This window comes from Mirounga angustirostris, unplaced genomic scaffold, assembly GCF_029215605.1.
Source record: "Mirounga angustirostris isolate CCGP_5_RB_7025 unplaced genomic scaffold, mMirAng1.0.hap1 SCAF_8, whole genome shotgun sequence".
Taxonomy (NCBI): domain Eukaryota; kingdom Metazoa; phylum Chordata; class Mammalia; order Carnivora; family Phocidae; genus Mirounga; species Mirounga angustirostris.
In genome coordinates, this window is record NW_026991716.1 from 119,387,324 (window position 1) to 119,401,545 (window position 14,222).

Here is a 14,222-nt window from a genome sequence, read left to right on the forward strand (position 1 = left end):
TAAAAAGAGAAGGGCCTTTGCCCTATGCTGTTATTTTTAACCATTTAAACATTGGGATTGGGAGAAAATATTTCAGTTCACAACAAACCTAGCCTTCAACTAATTTCTTTTATAGTATACTTTTATTTTAGACAAACATTTTTAGCCAAGCAGCTAAAAGATGAATGACGAGATAACTAACTATACCTTAGAGTGATATTATTATTATTAGCATCAAGGGAACTTCAGAGCTGGTGGTCCAACTGTGAGAGCCCACAGGGGAGGGCTCCATGATCATTTCTTATTTCTGACATTTAGATTATTTGGGTATAAAGACATATACAAATTAGAGCATTTCTGGCTTGGAAATAATAATAATGTTTATACCATTTCTCTATGCAGGAAGAATTTCTGTGGTAACTTTAGTCACCTTCAGAAGTGTGTGCCCTTTTCTCTTGGATGCTGTAATACTTATAATGCGCCAACTAAAAACTCCCAAATACATCCTTGTTTTGCTGATATCATTACCATATTAAGATGTTTTTGCCACTTGTTCTCCCAAAATGATATTTAACAAAAAGAGAATTGGATGAGCCCTCAAGGAAAGGCTAGATTCCCATTACGAATGAAGGGTATATTTATTCTCGATGCTTCTATGTAACTCATCCTCATGATAAATGATCTAGGCATCTCCTGTAAAAGTCCATTTTATATAAATATTTTATAGGTACTAGAAAATCTTTTAAAGTGAGATATGGTAGGCATTTTCAAATATCTGTACAGTATTCAGGAGCGATAAAGCCTCACCATGCAATATAAGACCTTTAGTTTTTATTTATGTCTGTTCAACCACAGCATAGCACATTTTTATGACAAACCCCAGGTGCTATTTTTTAAGAAGCTATGCCATGCATCTTACTCACATATTGCTATCTGGTAGTGATTATAAACACGAGAAATTGAACACTGTCATACTCTTAAGAGTATGTAGTGGTTGTATTAAATTCCTGGAGAGAAACTAATATGGTTTCCTCTTTTAGAGCTTTCTGTAAGATTAAACAAACTAACTAATAATGAAACTCAAGATTCTGAAAGTAGTGTTCTCATTTCAAAAGAAGGCCCTGGACTTTCAACTGGAGGGTTAAAGAAAAAAAAAAAAATCAATGATGCTCGCTCCTGACAAATTAAATAGGAATGAGGTTAGATCACTTAGTCTAAAATCTGTTCTACATGGTTTTACTATTTCACAGGAGGGGGAGAAAAAGTAATTTTGATTTATGGGAATGGCCATGGAATCCAAATAAAAATTTTATAGCTTGAGCGAATCAAGTATCAGGACTGTGGAATCAGAAAGAAGCGTCCTCTAAAGATAGATTATCTTAGTAATGGATTAGTAGACAGCAGGGAGCTACTTAATATTTAGGTTAAACACTTGTCTGCTTTGGTAACATTTTCCCGTGGTGGATGCCATTTCTGTAAATGCCATGCAGACTCCATAGGAGCCGGGTACATAACTAATGACATCTCTGACTAGAGCAATTAGGACTTTTTTTTTCTCCTCCTTCCTGATAGATGACCTTTAGAGAAGTTATTACCTGATACATCTGGCTGAGTCTTTAAAACTGAAGGGAATTGTGGCTGGCCTTCTGCCTCCATAAGTGTGTCAGAGATGTGAGCATCCTATCTGAGGAGGGCAGCAGGCTTTGTGGATAAGGAAGGATGTGATACTGGATACTGAGAAAGCATTTGATGAATGTTCTGTTATTGGATGTTTTACTTTGTGGGCATTTTTTGGTAATAGAAATTATATTGGTGGGATACTTTACAATTTTTAAAGGAGAAATAACAGGGGCTAATAATTTAATATTTATCATGCACCAGATGCTCTAGTAAGTACTTTACATTCATACTCAGATCATACATCTAGTAAAACGGCAGGGCCAATATTTGAACTGTAATTCAGCTGGAGGCCAAACATATGCTCTTAAACAGCAGTTAGATTGCTTGCCTTCTGAGTCTATTCTAAAAGGCACGTGGGTGGTAGTCATTACTATCACTATTCAAAAGATAATTGAATAGAAAAGTTAAGTCACAGGCTGATAAGGGGCAAAGCTAAAAGTGGCTCAGAATCCTGTGTGTTTTTGGCATCTTCCGTGACCGTGAGTTTTCTCATAGTTTCAAGACCTAGATTCAAATTTGAAGGAAGAATCAGTCTCTTTCCCACCAAATTAGCTAATGGCTCTGTGTGTGTGTGTGTGTGTGTGTGTGTGTGTGTGAGAGAGAGAGAGAGAGAGAGAGACAGTGAGAGAGAGAAGGATCGAGATTGAGATCAGGTTAGGGGAAGGGAAAGAGAATGTCATTTAATGTTGAGGTATTTTTATATTTTACAACAAAAGCCAAGCAAACACCTACAGAAAATACAAAGATGAGTGACCTATGGAAAAAGAGCTGATGGCTATAGAGCTGATAGACCAAAGCTTCGGCGTGGCCAGTTAGAACTCTGGTCTTACAGTGAAAAGGAGAGAGTGCTTTTAAATTATGTACGAACAATGCAGTCAGTGCCTTGGTCTGGGAGAAAGAAACAGGCCAGATGTAAGGACTGTTTCTAAATCCACCCCCCACCCCCGAGTCATGTCTTAATGGAGGAGTCTCATATTGGCTATTTACCCAGATGGTTAGTTTTGATGCTCATAACTCTGGGCATTTGGTCTTCCAGAGTGCCTCATGCAAGGAATGATCATTAGTGAAGCTTCAGAATGAAATGGATAAATTGCCTTGCCTTCTCGTAACAAGGAGAAATCCCTTCTTAGTCTAAAGCTACTGAGACACTTTAGAAGATCTGCAGCAGTCTCTGGTATTAAGGAAAAATCCAGTGTTTGATGAAAAATATTTAATTTTAATGTATCATTGTTAGAGATTGATCTGACTTGTTTGCAAACATTATTTCTGTAATTAATGAAGAGAAGTGTCTAAAATGTGTGGATCTGCTAAGTAAATGGTTCTTAAACCACCCATTTTCCTGCTGCTAAGACTGAATGATGATCATCTTTTCCTACTTTGTATACACATTGATAAAATTCTTACTAAGTTTTTCTGCCATGTTTCTTAACCCTTTGCTATGACTGCCTTAGAGAGACAATAAAAATATATGAAGAATTAAGGAGCAAATATCAAAAACCTAGAAATGCAATTTTCCTTTAAATAGTATGCATTATTTTTGAGATGAAGATATTTTCACATTATCTATTTTTTTAAGCGTCACGATTTCCAAGTGCCATGCCATTTGAATACATTTGAGAACAATTTTGCTAAGTGTTTTACAAATTTTCCTCATAATTTTTATTAAGCAAGTATAAATGGAGAGGTCTTCACTGTTTACTTTGGATGTTCTAAATAACATCTAAGGTGATGTGATGAGCACTGGGTGGTATAGCAACTGATAAATTATTGAACACTACATCTAAAACTAATGATGTACTACATGTTGGCTAATTGAATTTAAATTAAGATAAATAATATCTAAAGCATAAGAATCAGACAAGAGGATAAGGCTGGAGAAAGGGAAGAAAAGATTTTTATATTAGTTAGAATTCATTTCAGTTGAAACAAGGCAGAAGTTAATTTTCATTTTTCATAGACTTAGGTCAGTATTGGCTGGACTATGTGATCTGAAATCCTTGTTTCTGGAATTTTGTTTCTCCATCCTGTGGTCCATGATGGTGCCATATTCCAGCCACCTAGTGAGGGGACACTTCTGCTTACATCCCATTGGCCAGAATTCAGCTGTATGGCAACTTTCCATTGTAAGGAAGGCTGGGAAGTATAGTCTTTATTTGGGCAGCCATGTGCCCAGAGTTCCGTTCTTGAAAACAAAGGGTATAATGTTGAACAATAACTGGCAGTCTTCCACAATCACTTGTCACATGGGCATCACAATCTGGTGTATTTTCCCCCAGCAAGAGGCAGCTGACCATCATCCCCTCCACTACCTTTCTTCTGTCGGGGGCAGAGGGTGGCCTTCGGTTCAGAGAGTTGGGACTTTAGCTAAGGCCCAGGGGACTACCTGCAGTGGACCCTTTCGGGAAAGTGCACATTATAATCTCTCCAAATGGTTAATCCTTAACTATTGGTCCAGGCATGACTGGAAAATTTCACTAGTTAGTGAAAACTAATTACATGTTTTAGTATTGTTTTTTTCCCTTTAGTGCCAACCAGAGCATTTGGCACATGGCTTACTAATTGCTTGTTGATTTAGTTATTGACTGATGGAGAGGAGAAGTTTCAGTGGACCACCAGGGTAAGCAACAAGCAAAAGGAACTAAACTTGTGATGATAGATAATAATCTGTGTGAGTTCACGGATGAGAAGAATTAACGCAGATTTACACTTTAGAATGGAAATAACCTCATATATTATTAGATCCTTCTTTTTATAAGTAAATTAAAGCTGTAATGGTCCAGTTACTGAGCTGGGCTTACACAGTGGTTGGTAGCAGGGTTACTTTTTCAACCATTTATATTTTTCTGGAAAGGCTTTGTAACAAGGCTAGGAATTGATCTGGTCTCTGGATGTGTGATATTAGATAGGTGGAGAAGAAAACTTTTCAGACTTGTGTTTAAGTTAACTGCAAGGTCAATGTGAATTATATGGCTTCTGAAAAATAACGAAACCTAATGAGAGAAGAGCAATCTCTTGCAGTAGATAGAACTCACTGAGGAACCTTGAAGTGGCCAAGTATGTCTATGGGAGTAGGGGATGGCATAGGGTAACTGTTCTGTGAAACAATCATTAGACTCTATTGTTTTTTTTTTTTGTTTTTTTTTTTTTGAGAGAGAGAGAATGAGAGAGAGAGCACGAGAGGGAAGAGGGTCAGAGGGAGAAGCAGACCCCCTGCTGAGCGGGGAGCCTGATGTGGGACTCGATCCTGGGACTCCAGGATCATGATCTGAGCCGAAGGCAGTTGCTTAACCAACTGAGCCACCCAGGCGCCCTAGACTCTATTGTTTTTAAACTTCTTGTTACTTTTTCTTCTTTTCAAAATATCTGGTAGCAGAGTGGTAAGGGCACAGCTTCTGGAGCTAGAATGCCTGGTGACCTTGGGAGAGTTATTTAACTTACCTGTGCCTCAATTTTCTGATCTGTAAAATGTGAATAATGATGATGCATACATACCTCCTAGAGTTGTTGGGCCTTAAATGAGTTAATATGAAAGAAGTGCTTACAACGATACAGAGCATGGGGTTGGTGTAAGCTTTCATTTTTGTTACAGTTATTAGAAAAGGATATGTGTAGCATAATAATAAAATGAATACCTCTAAACTCGTTCAAATTATGAACCAGAACGTAAGAAATAGCTTTGCTTTAAGAGTTTCTTCTTGCTGTCTCTTTTCTTCCTCTGTGGTCCTGCCCTCTATACAGCGTATAATGGTAATTTTCTTCTGTAGTAATGGAAGGGTGTGTACTTCATCATATATTTGATTCCTAAAAAAGGGCTTCATCATATTTACTATTGAATTGTAGCTTAAAAGAAGAATTCTGTAAATTCTGATTTATCAGTTGTCCACCTAGATAAACTTAGGGTGCTAACCATTAGCCATAATTCCATGGTCTACAGAAAACATTCCACCATTTATGCCAACAAATTTCCGTTCCATCCTACTAGGCAGAATTCATATGATTTGGATATTCTAGAAGAACTTTATAATTATTAAATGTTTAACATATGGAGAATCAAGTTGGCTTTAGTCCTTTAAATACTATCTTGAGGAATTTGGTTGGTCATGTGTATAAGCATTGATTATAAAATTATCAAAAGCCTCATGTATATATGAGCAGAGACTCTCTGAGATGAGGTGCCCACTCTGAGGAGAGTCTGAGAGGGAAAGAGAGAAGGAAGGAGTAAAGGTATTATCTGGGACATACTGATGAAATTTACTTCTTAAAATGTCAGCTGTGAGATTAGGTCAAATAAATTTGTTACAGACTAACCTAGAAGAAGACAATTCATTGAACTTTTTTATTTGTTTTCTTTTAGACTTATTCTCGTTGGTTTGTTCAGTGAATGTATTTTTGTTACCAGCAATATATAAAACTTTGTAGGGTTAAAAGCAATACATCCAAAGGCAAGTGTTCGTAATCTAATAGGAAAGAGATAACGATGTACCCATTTACCATAATTCAAGGTAGTTGTCTATGTTGTCGCAGAAGTGGAGTTGGATAAATTCAGAAGGAGAAACCACAGTGAGCTGGGAAATCAGCATTTCAAGGAGAGGATACTGTTTGAGTTGGAGTTTGAAAGGTGTATGGAATTCAGACAATTATATTGGGAGGGTGGGCATTCTTGGTAGAGAAGAAAAGCCCCGCGGATGGGAAAGCATGGGCTTACACTGGGATTACTGAAGGTGGGTGAGCCATGAGGCTGGAGGGGAGGTTGAGGGAGATTCTCCAGGGCCCAGTCAGAGGAAGCAGGAAAGGGACACTTCCAGAGCTGGGGGTTAGATGTCGAAGGGCCGGGGAAGAAGGAAGGGCTTTGCAGGATGGTCTGCAGTCAGCAGGACCGAGTCAGAGGCACCCGTGAACTGGCTAATTGTTAGAGCCTAAGTGAGAAGTCCTGAGGGCATGAATCATATTGGTGGTAATAGGAAGGGTCCTGTGCAACGCTGTGCAGACAGGTGCACCCCCCTGCACTGAGCTGATCTGCAGGGAGAGAAGCGGGGGCAACGGTGACTGGCAGTGGAGTAGGTGGTAAGTAGGCAGGGAAGGAAAAATCCAAGATGATTACGGGACGAGGAGCCAGAGTTTCTGACTGAATGGTGGATTTTAAGGGGCCAATTTAAGAGAGAGATAGTGAGTTCACATTCTCAAATATGAAAGAATTATAATATTTTTAAAGGATAATTTAAAGAAACACAAGTAGTTTAGCACTAGAGGCTTTCCAAAATGGAAGAAAGTTCACTGTAAATCCCATAAGCATGACTGATTTTTGTATATTTGTTTCTAATCATATCTATTTATATGTTCACAGTTATATTCATTGTGTATATAGGATTTTATTTTCACTTTAGATTATAAATGTTTCCCACATGGCTATTTTTATTCCTTCAAGTATCATTTTAATGGTTGTATAATTAGGAATTTGAGAGGTGGGGGAAGTGTTGGTTGTTTACCATATTAGAGACTTGTTGCGGTTGACATGATTTTCATGGAATTGCATATATTCATTGGTGATGTTGAGAAGCTGAAATTAGGGATGGAAACTTGGAGGAAATGTTGGCTCCAATGATAAATTTGTGAGGCTCTAGTTAGAGGGAAGAGTTACGAGAACTTGCCAAGGGAGAGAGTTTGGAATGAAGAATAAGAATGGTTTATTTATTTGTTCAAGTGAATTAGCCAAGTTCATTATAATCTAATATTCACAAAAAAAATTTTTTTACAGCTATCACTGGTACAGTATTTCCTAGAATTAGGTGCTAAGGGCATATTGATAAATATGAATGACTATCAGACTTACTACTAGTGGTAACAAATCAAGGCTAGAAAAGACATGACCATATGCCAGTGAACAATTAGAAATGTTTTCCAAACTGGGTACTCAGGAACACTAGCAAAATATTCTATGGACTGAAAAAATATCTCAGAATAGCCATTTGCCAGAATGTGGGCAAGTTGAACCAAAAAGTGATTTCTCAAATTTTCTGTCACCTCAGCCTAAGATAAGTCAATTTAAGTCCTAAGGGTAGAGGCTTCATGCGATACAATAATTCCGTTTATTTTCTTTGAATCAAAATAAAGATTGGGGTCGTAGCTCAACTACCTCTTGTTACCTTCAGTCCGGGATCTCTGAAGCATAGTGAAGGATCAGTGGGTCATCCCAGATGCCCTCTGAAAGTCCTGGATTCTAGCTCTGAGACTCTTGGAAGCAGAGTAATGTTGTAGGGGTTCTCCGCTATATTCACAGGGCGGGTGGGGTATAAATGATCTAAAACCGTGGTTCTCAACTGGGGACTAGTTTGTCCCCCAGAGAACATTTGGCAATGTCTGGAGACATTTTTGCTTGTCACAACTGGGACTGCCACCGTCATCTGGAGGGGAGAGGCCAGGGATGCTGCTGAACATCCTACAATGCACAGGACAATCCCTACCCACCCCCCAAAAAAGAATGATTTGATCCAAAATGTCCATAGTATTGAGGTTGAGAAACTTTGATCAAAATAAGGAAAAAAATGCTAATTTTGGGCATCCACATTTTAAATTTAGATAAGAAAATGTGCCCTGACGTTCTGTATGTACTTTGTGACTGCCCCCATCCCCACTCTGAAGATCCACATTCTACCATTCTGCCCGTCTCCAGAAGACGGAGTCTGCTTTGTTCCTCGTGCGTGGACCCTGAGGGAGTCCGTTTCTAGTTCATGGCCAAGGTGTACTGTCAGCAGTGCACACCCCGTGAGGCTGCATGGGCAGAGGTGGGGCACGCCCTGCACTGAATGGAAAGGCATTTTGTGGCTCAGAATTCCCATGCTCAACACTGAAGTTTCCATCCTTGCTTTTGCCATATTTGACAGAGTAAAAAAAGAATTGGAATGTTTCTAAAGAGAAGGAATTATGCAATCATTTTTAATTTGATGAAGTTTCATGCCAAGATATAGGAAAGGCCAGAAGGAAATGTGCATTAAGGAACAAAGTTAGATTTTCAGCCAGAACCAGAACCGGGGTTGAAAATGCGCTTGGCATTAAGAATTTGAAGAGAGTCTGCTCCTCTTCATGCACCAGGAAAGGTAAGGCCTTCTGTGGGGTGTACTCAAGGTTTTAGTTACTTTTTTGAGCTCTAGTGGATTTTGTTTGGTTTGATTTATAAATAACATCTGGTATTTGGAAAAATGAAACTACAGTCACTTCAAGATGCACTCATATGAAAATTAAGATAATTTTATAGTTGAAGAAAAAGGAAAAGAAGAATTCCTTATTCATTCAATATGCCCCTGTGTCCTCAATGTGCCTTGACTCCCCCAAATCAGCTCACTTCTTGATGGAACCCGTGTCTTCTTCCCTAGGATTAATTTATTAGTGGTATGTGTTACAACGTGTTAAATTTAAAGATCCATGAAAAGATGAAAGCAGCATTACAGCTAGTATGCTCCGAGTTAGACCCTGAGAGCCTTGCCCAGCGTACAGTGTATTTTCCCAGTCACGGTACCCATCACAATTTATTGCAACCTGTTATTTTATGATGGTCTTCAACATCAGGTGTTAACCCCGCAAGATCACAGATCAGGCTGTCTTTTTGGTTCAGTATTATATGCCCAACACCAACATTAGATCGGATCCCTAGTGACACACCCATAAATATTTGTTGACTACATGACTGGGAGCCTGAGGAATAAAGCACATGGTTAGACATAAAGCAGACATGCAGTTGCTATCTATGAAGGTCAAGAATCACTTCTTCATTCCAGTAATTGCAGACGTCCTGGGGAGGACTCATTTGGAACCTTGGCAGAAATGAGATCTTTGAATCCTAAATCTGAGGCAAGTTACCATTTACTATGTTGAGTGCAAAAGGTAGGTTCTCAGCAGAGCAGAGCGGGAGATCTCAGGAAGGAGAACTGTTCCGTAAGTCTCATGGGAGGTGCCCTCTGGTTAGTAGCAATGATTTTCTCCCTGTCCAGAGTGAGGTCCTGGCAGGTGGCTGGACATCCCGAAAGGAGGCTTACAAAATTCTGGTCACCCTAACCAAGTCATCAGAAACTCTAGGATTCTTACCTTATGTGTTTGCAAAATCTGCCTTTAGCAAATCATACCAACCTGATTCTGGCGCTCAGATTCCCAGGATAATTTTCTTCTGTGTGACTGGGCTGTCTTAACACGTTGTCTACACATTTTACAGTAATGACCAGGCACGAAGGTGCACAGTCTCATTGAAACTCTGTGAGGGTCATCACTCATGTGGACAGTGCATCGGAGGGGGTGAGCATGGGCCAGGACGCCACACCTCCCGGGGCCTGGCAAGGTGCCTTAAACATGGTGGGCATCAAAAAGTCAGACTTTACTCCTAAGAAGCTTATAAATCTAATGAGGCATAGAGAGGGCACACAGGTTTAAGTGATATGTTTAAGCTTCTCCAAAGAAATGCTATAGAATAAGCTGTTTGCACTTCCTGCCCATTCTGATGGTCACATCTGTAATAGTAATATATTATGCATTTTGAACAAAGTATATCACTGTTCTCTGAAATATGTTCCTATATTAATATCTAAATATAAAGCTTTGAAAAAAAATATGGGAATGGGGGAGATAGGAGAGACATCAGTGCAATCCACTAGAGTGGTAGCAAGTAGGTGGGGAGAACAGCGGTGGGATGATACAAGGTTTCCCATATGGGTGACTGTTGCCCAGTGTGGGAATTCCCTGCATCCCTTCGCCAAATGCACCCCAGTCAATTCATTGTCACTGGAATGACAAGGATCTGTCTTTAACTTCCTCTACATCTGAAGTGTCTGCTTTTATCAATCCAATTTACAGTTTGCCCTGGCACCTCTTTAGCTGTGATTTATTGGCCTAACCAGCCTAAAACAATGTGTGCAAAACACTTAACATTGGGCAGTTCCACTGATGTGCGGCAAGGTTCCAGTCTACCTCTCTAGCACCATCTCTAGCTTCTACCTTCGCGTGTGACATTTCCTGTGCTTAGTACGCCTTTCCCTCCCTGTCCTCTCCTGCATCAGCGCTTTGCCCATGTGTCATCTCATCTGCGAAGTCTCTCTTCTCCAAGTTACAATGTCTTCTAGCCTTCAGAATTGTTCTGTCCCCCGCAACTGCAATGGCATTTACTGCCGTAGCCCTCAAATGCAGTACGCCCAGTTTCTCCAGGAGATGAGCTTTCTCGATGTCCAGGATTGTGCTTGCTTCTTCTATCTGTGACTCCACAGCCATTAGACTCTGAGTGAGTCATGCCTTGAACTGATGTGAAGCTTGAAAGGGAGACCGTCAAGGAGGGAGAAAGTAGAGACGCATCGGAATGATGAGGACTTTGAGCAGTAGGAATCCAGGGCAGTGATAAATAAGTAGTAGACTACAGATCCCAACAGATTTATGCTTTTGAACGTGGGTAATCTGATTGATTTTTTTTAACTTAAAATGTACCTAATTATTTATGTTAGAATGGCCACATGGGTTACATCAAATGGAGACTTGTTTAGCCTTTGTGAGAAGACAGCCCTGGATATGCACCAATGTACACTATTGTTTTAAGCCGTCATTTAGGGTACTCATTCCTCTAAATATCCTCGTGAGGTGGGGTGGGAATTCTACAGATAAGGGGATAGAGGATGATGTCACACAGCAATTAGGCGCTGAATCACATGCCACAGTCGTGTGACTGAAACAGTAGGGTTTTAGCTCTGACATCACAGCACCTGCTCTGTCATGATACGGTCCCAGGGCCAGGTCTGCCTGATGAAGAAACCCCAATCATGGCCATGAGAAGCTCTTGGGAGAGGGCCAATCCAGAAGAGCACACCTGTGACCTTATGCTCCTCATCATTATCTGTCCACATCTGTCCACATCTGTCCCCCTCTGTTCCTGACGTGACCATGTTTTCCAGACTCTTATCACTTGTGCCCAGTTCTTACAGTAAATCAGCTTCACTTTCTCCTTTCTGGTACCATCTTTTTTCTATCCAAGGTTTCTATACCTATTTTATTTTACTTTTTAGGGATTTTATTTATTTATTTCAGAGAGAGTGGCACACAAGTTGGGGGTGGGGCAGAGAAGGAGGGAGAAACAGATTCCCCACTGAGGGCAGAGCCCAACATGGGCTTGATCCCAGGACCCTGAGAATATGACCTGAGTCGAAGTCAGACGCTTAACTGACTGAGCCACCCAGGTGCCCCAAAGTTTCTATACATATTTTAAATTGAGGGGTTGCTTCTTGTAACAGTACCTATTTGATTGTTTTTTTTTAATGATTGGGATTTTTCTTAGTCTTTGGAATGATTTTTCCCATTTCATGGAAGACTTTGTGCCTGTTTTCCCTATCTTCGTAGCTCATTGATGGAGGCCGTGCCAGCAAGCTGGATTGAGAAATGCTGCGGATCACTCAAGTTCCTGCTGTTCAGTGATGATGTAGTCAGTAAGCTTTAATGACCCTGTGAGGGATCTATTTTGAATGGAGTCACCCTCAGGGTTTAGTTGCTCCTGTTTTCCTTGAGGTCAATGTGCTCAGAATATGAACCTGAACTTTCTGCCCTCTCATGATGCAATGGAAGTCACATAAATTTCCTACACCCAATCTTTGTTTTAATCCAGTGAATTAATGCTTGCTAGGCATTGGGCACATCAACCATTTCTCAACTGCTTGTTTTCAATAAGTCATTTCTGTCTACTGAATCATCCTTGCTGGACACTGTGCTCTTTATAGAGACCGTGTGAGTCATAGGGGCCCATGAGCACTGTCCTCACTATATTTAAAACCTGCTGTGTTTCCAACACAAGAAACTCTACCTCAGCTTAAGGAGCTAGCTTCCCCTTCATTATTTTTTGTTGTTCTTAGTTTTTGCAAATAGCTCAGTGAGTCTTTGGATATTGGTGGCCAGACATTAGGTGTGGAGAGTCTTTTTTCAAAGATCTTTTGAACTCTATCAGAATTGTCTGGGTGCAGAGATCCTCAGCTTCCTTCAGACTGTTGCTGGGAGGCCTCATTCTGTATTTACTGGCTTCCCTGTGGCAGAGGGCGTCGATCCTCTGTTCCCCAGAGAACCTTGATTACCAACTACCACCAACTCAATGCCCTTCATGAAGACGTCCCCATTGGTATTGGTCCCACTGCCCCCAGCCCTTTCTGCCCGAAAGCATCTCTTGCTCACAGAAAGCTGGTTTGGTTTTTGGAAGCATCTTTCCAGATCCACTCTTGTGCACCTTATATGAACGTACGGAGTAATGGAAGGCAGAAAGCCGATCACCAGTCTTATAAGTAACCTTAATAATTAACCAGTTTAGACAGATATTTGCCATTATTTTCATATTGTAAAGTATTGCCAGTTGTCAGTCTTTATTGTAAATACTTAAAAACCCAGGAGTCCAGATGGACAAGCCGTCTCCCATCTCCACCAGTCTCTCATAACCTCCCACCCACCGGCCAGAAATCATGGTGGGGGAAAAAAATTCAAGAAAGTGTAGCTGTGTGAGGTAGCAAAAACTCAAAGTAAGAAAGCACCATATGAGAAAGCCTTGAGGGTCTTTCAGGTGTCTAATGAATGTTATAGTCTAACAGGAAGATTATAAATAAGTAAATAAGTCCATTGTTTATGAGACTGGCACGTGCTCTGAAGTCATGAAACAAAGGGATGGGACACGCCATTCAGAGAGGGTTGTTGTCAGAGGAGGCCACGTGCCTCTCTGAGAGGGTTACATTTAAGACCTAAAAGAAGCCAATCAGTTGAGCCACATGAGGAACAAATGACCAAGTACAGAGGCATTAGAAGACATGGCCTCCCCCCAAGTCCAGTTAGGTCCTGGTGACACTGCTGTCTCTCCTCAGCTTTCGTCACTTCTTGTCCGCCAAGCCCCAACCCCCAAAGATAGTCATTAAACATGAGGACTTAGGGCAGCTCTTTCCACAATCTCTCTGTCAGGCTGCTTGGCATGGGACAGTCTTTATCTGGAGTTGACTCTTGGGTGTCAGGCACCTTAAGGATCAAAAGACTGAGGAACAGACCCACAATGAACTTATCTAAACTCATGACTAAAATTGGCCCAAATCCCCTTTTCCTTCTTTAATCACATGCATATTTGCTGTCCCTGAAGGAGCAGCTGTTCCTCGGGTGGCCTGGCCAGTAACTAAGACTGAGGGCTTAGGACAGATTCCTCGGCCCATCTGGCAATTGCACTTTTTGCTCTGCTGATTAGGTGCATATCCTGAATTAGGTACATTTGCGAGGCTTCAACGTTCTTTCATGAATTGGGCAGAACCAGATGAGAAACATCCGCAGGCAACCCCCACTGACAGGCCAAGCTGCTGGTGGGACACAGGTGTTGGGTTTGAGATCAAGGAGCAGACACCAGCACTGTTCTATCTTGGACTAGCAGGGAGAAAAGTCACACGGCCAGAAGTCAAAGCACGGGACAGGGAGAGTGTCGCCTCTTATCTACAAAATTAGAAACAATTTTTAAAATGCCACAGGCTTTTGTCAGTCTGTTCTGTGATAGCTCTGCAAGTACAAAGTGAAATTTTTAGTGGTCGTTAAAG

The 14,222-nt window shown here is 40.7% G+C and overlaps 1 protein-coding gene across 4 annotated transcripts in view; it reads left to right on the plus strand.

Moving 5' to 3' along the window:
* Positions 1 to 14,222, plus strand: part of ARFGEF3 (ARFGEF family member 3) — a 174,088-nt gene that overhangs the window by 51,007 nt on the left and 108,859 nt on the right. The gene's annotated exons all lie outside the window — the stretch shown is intronic.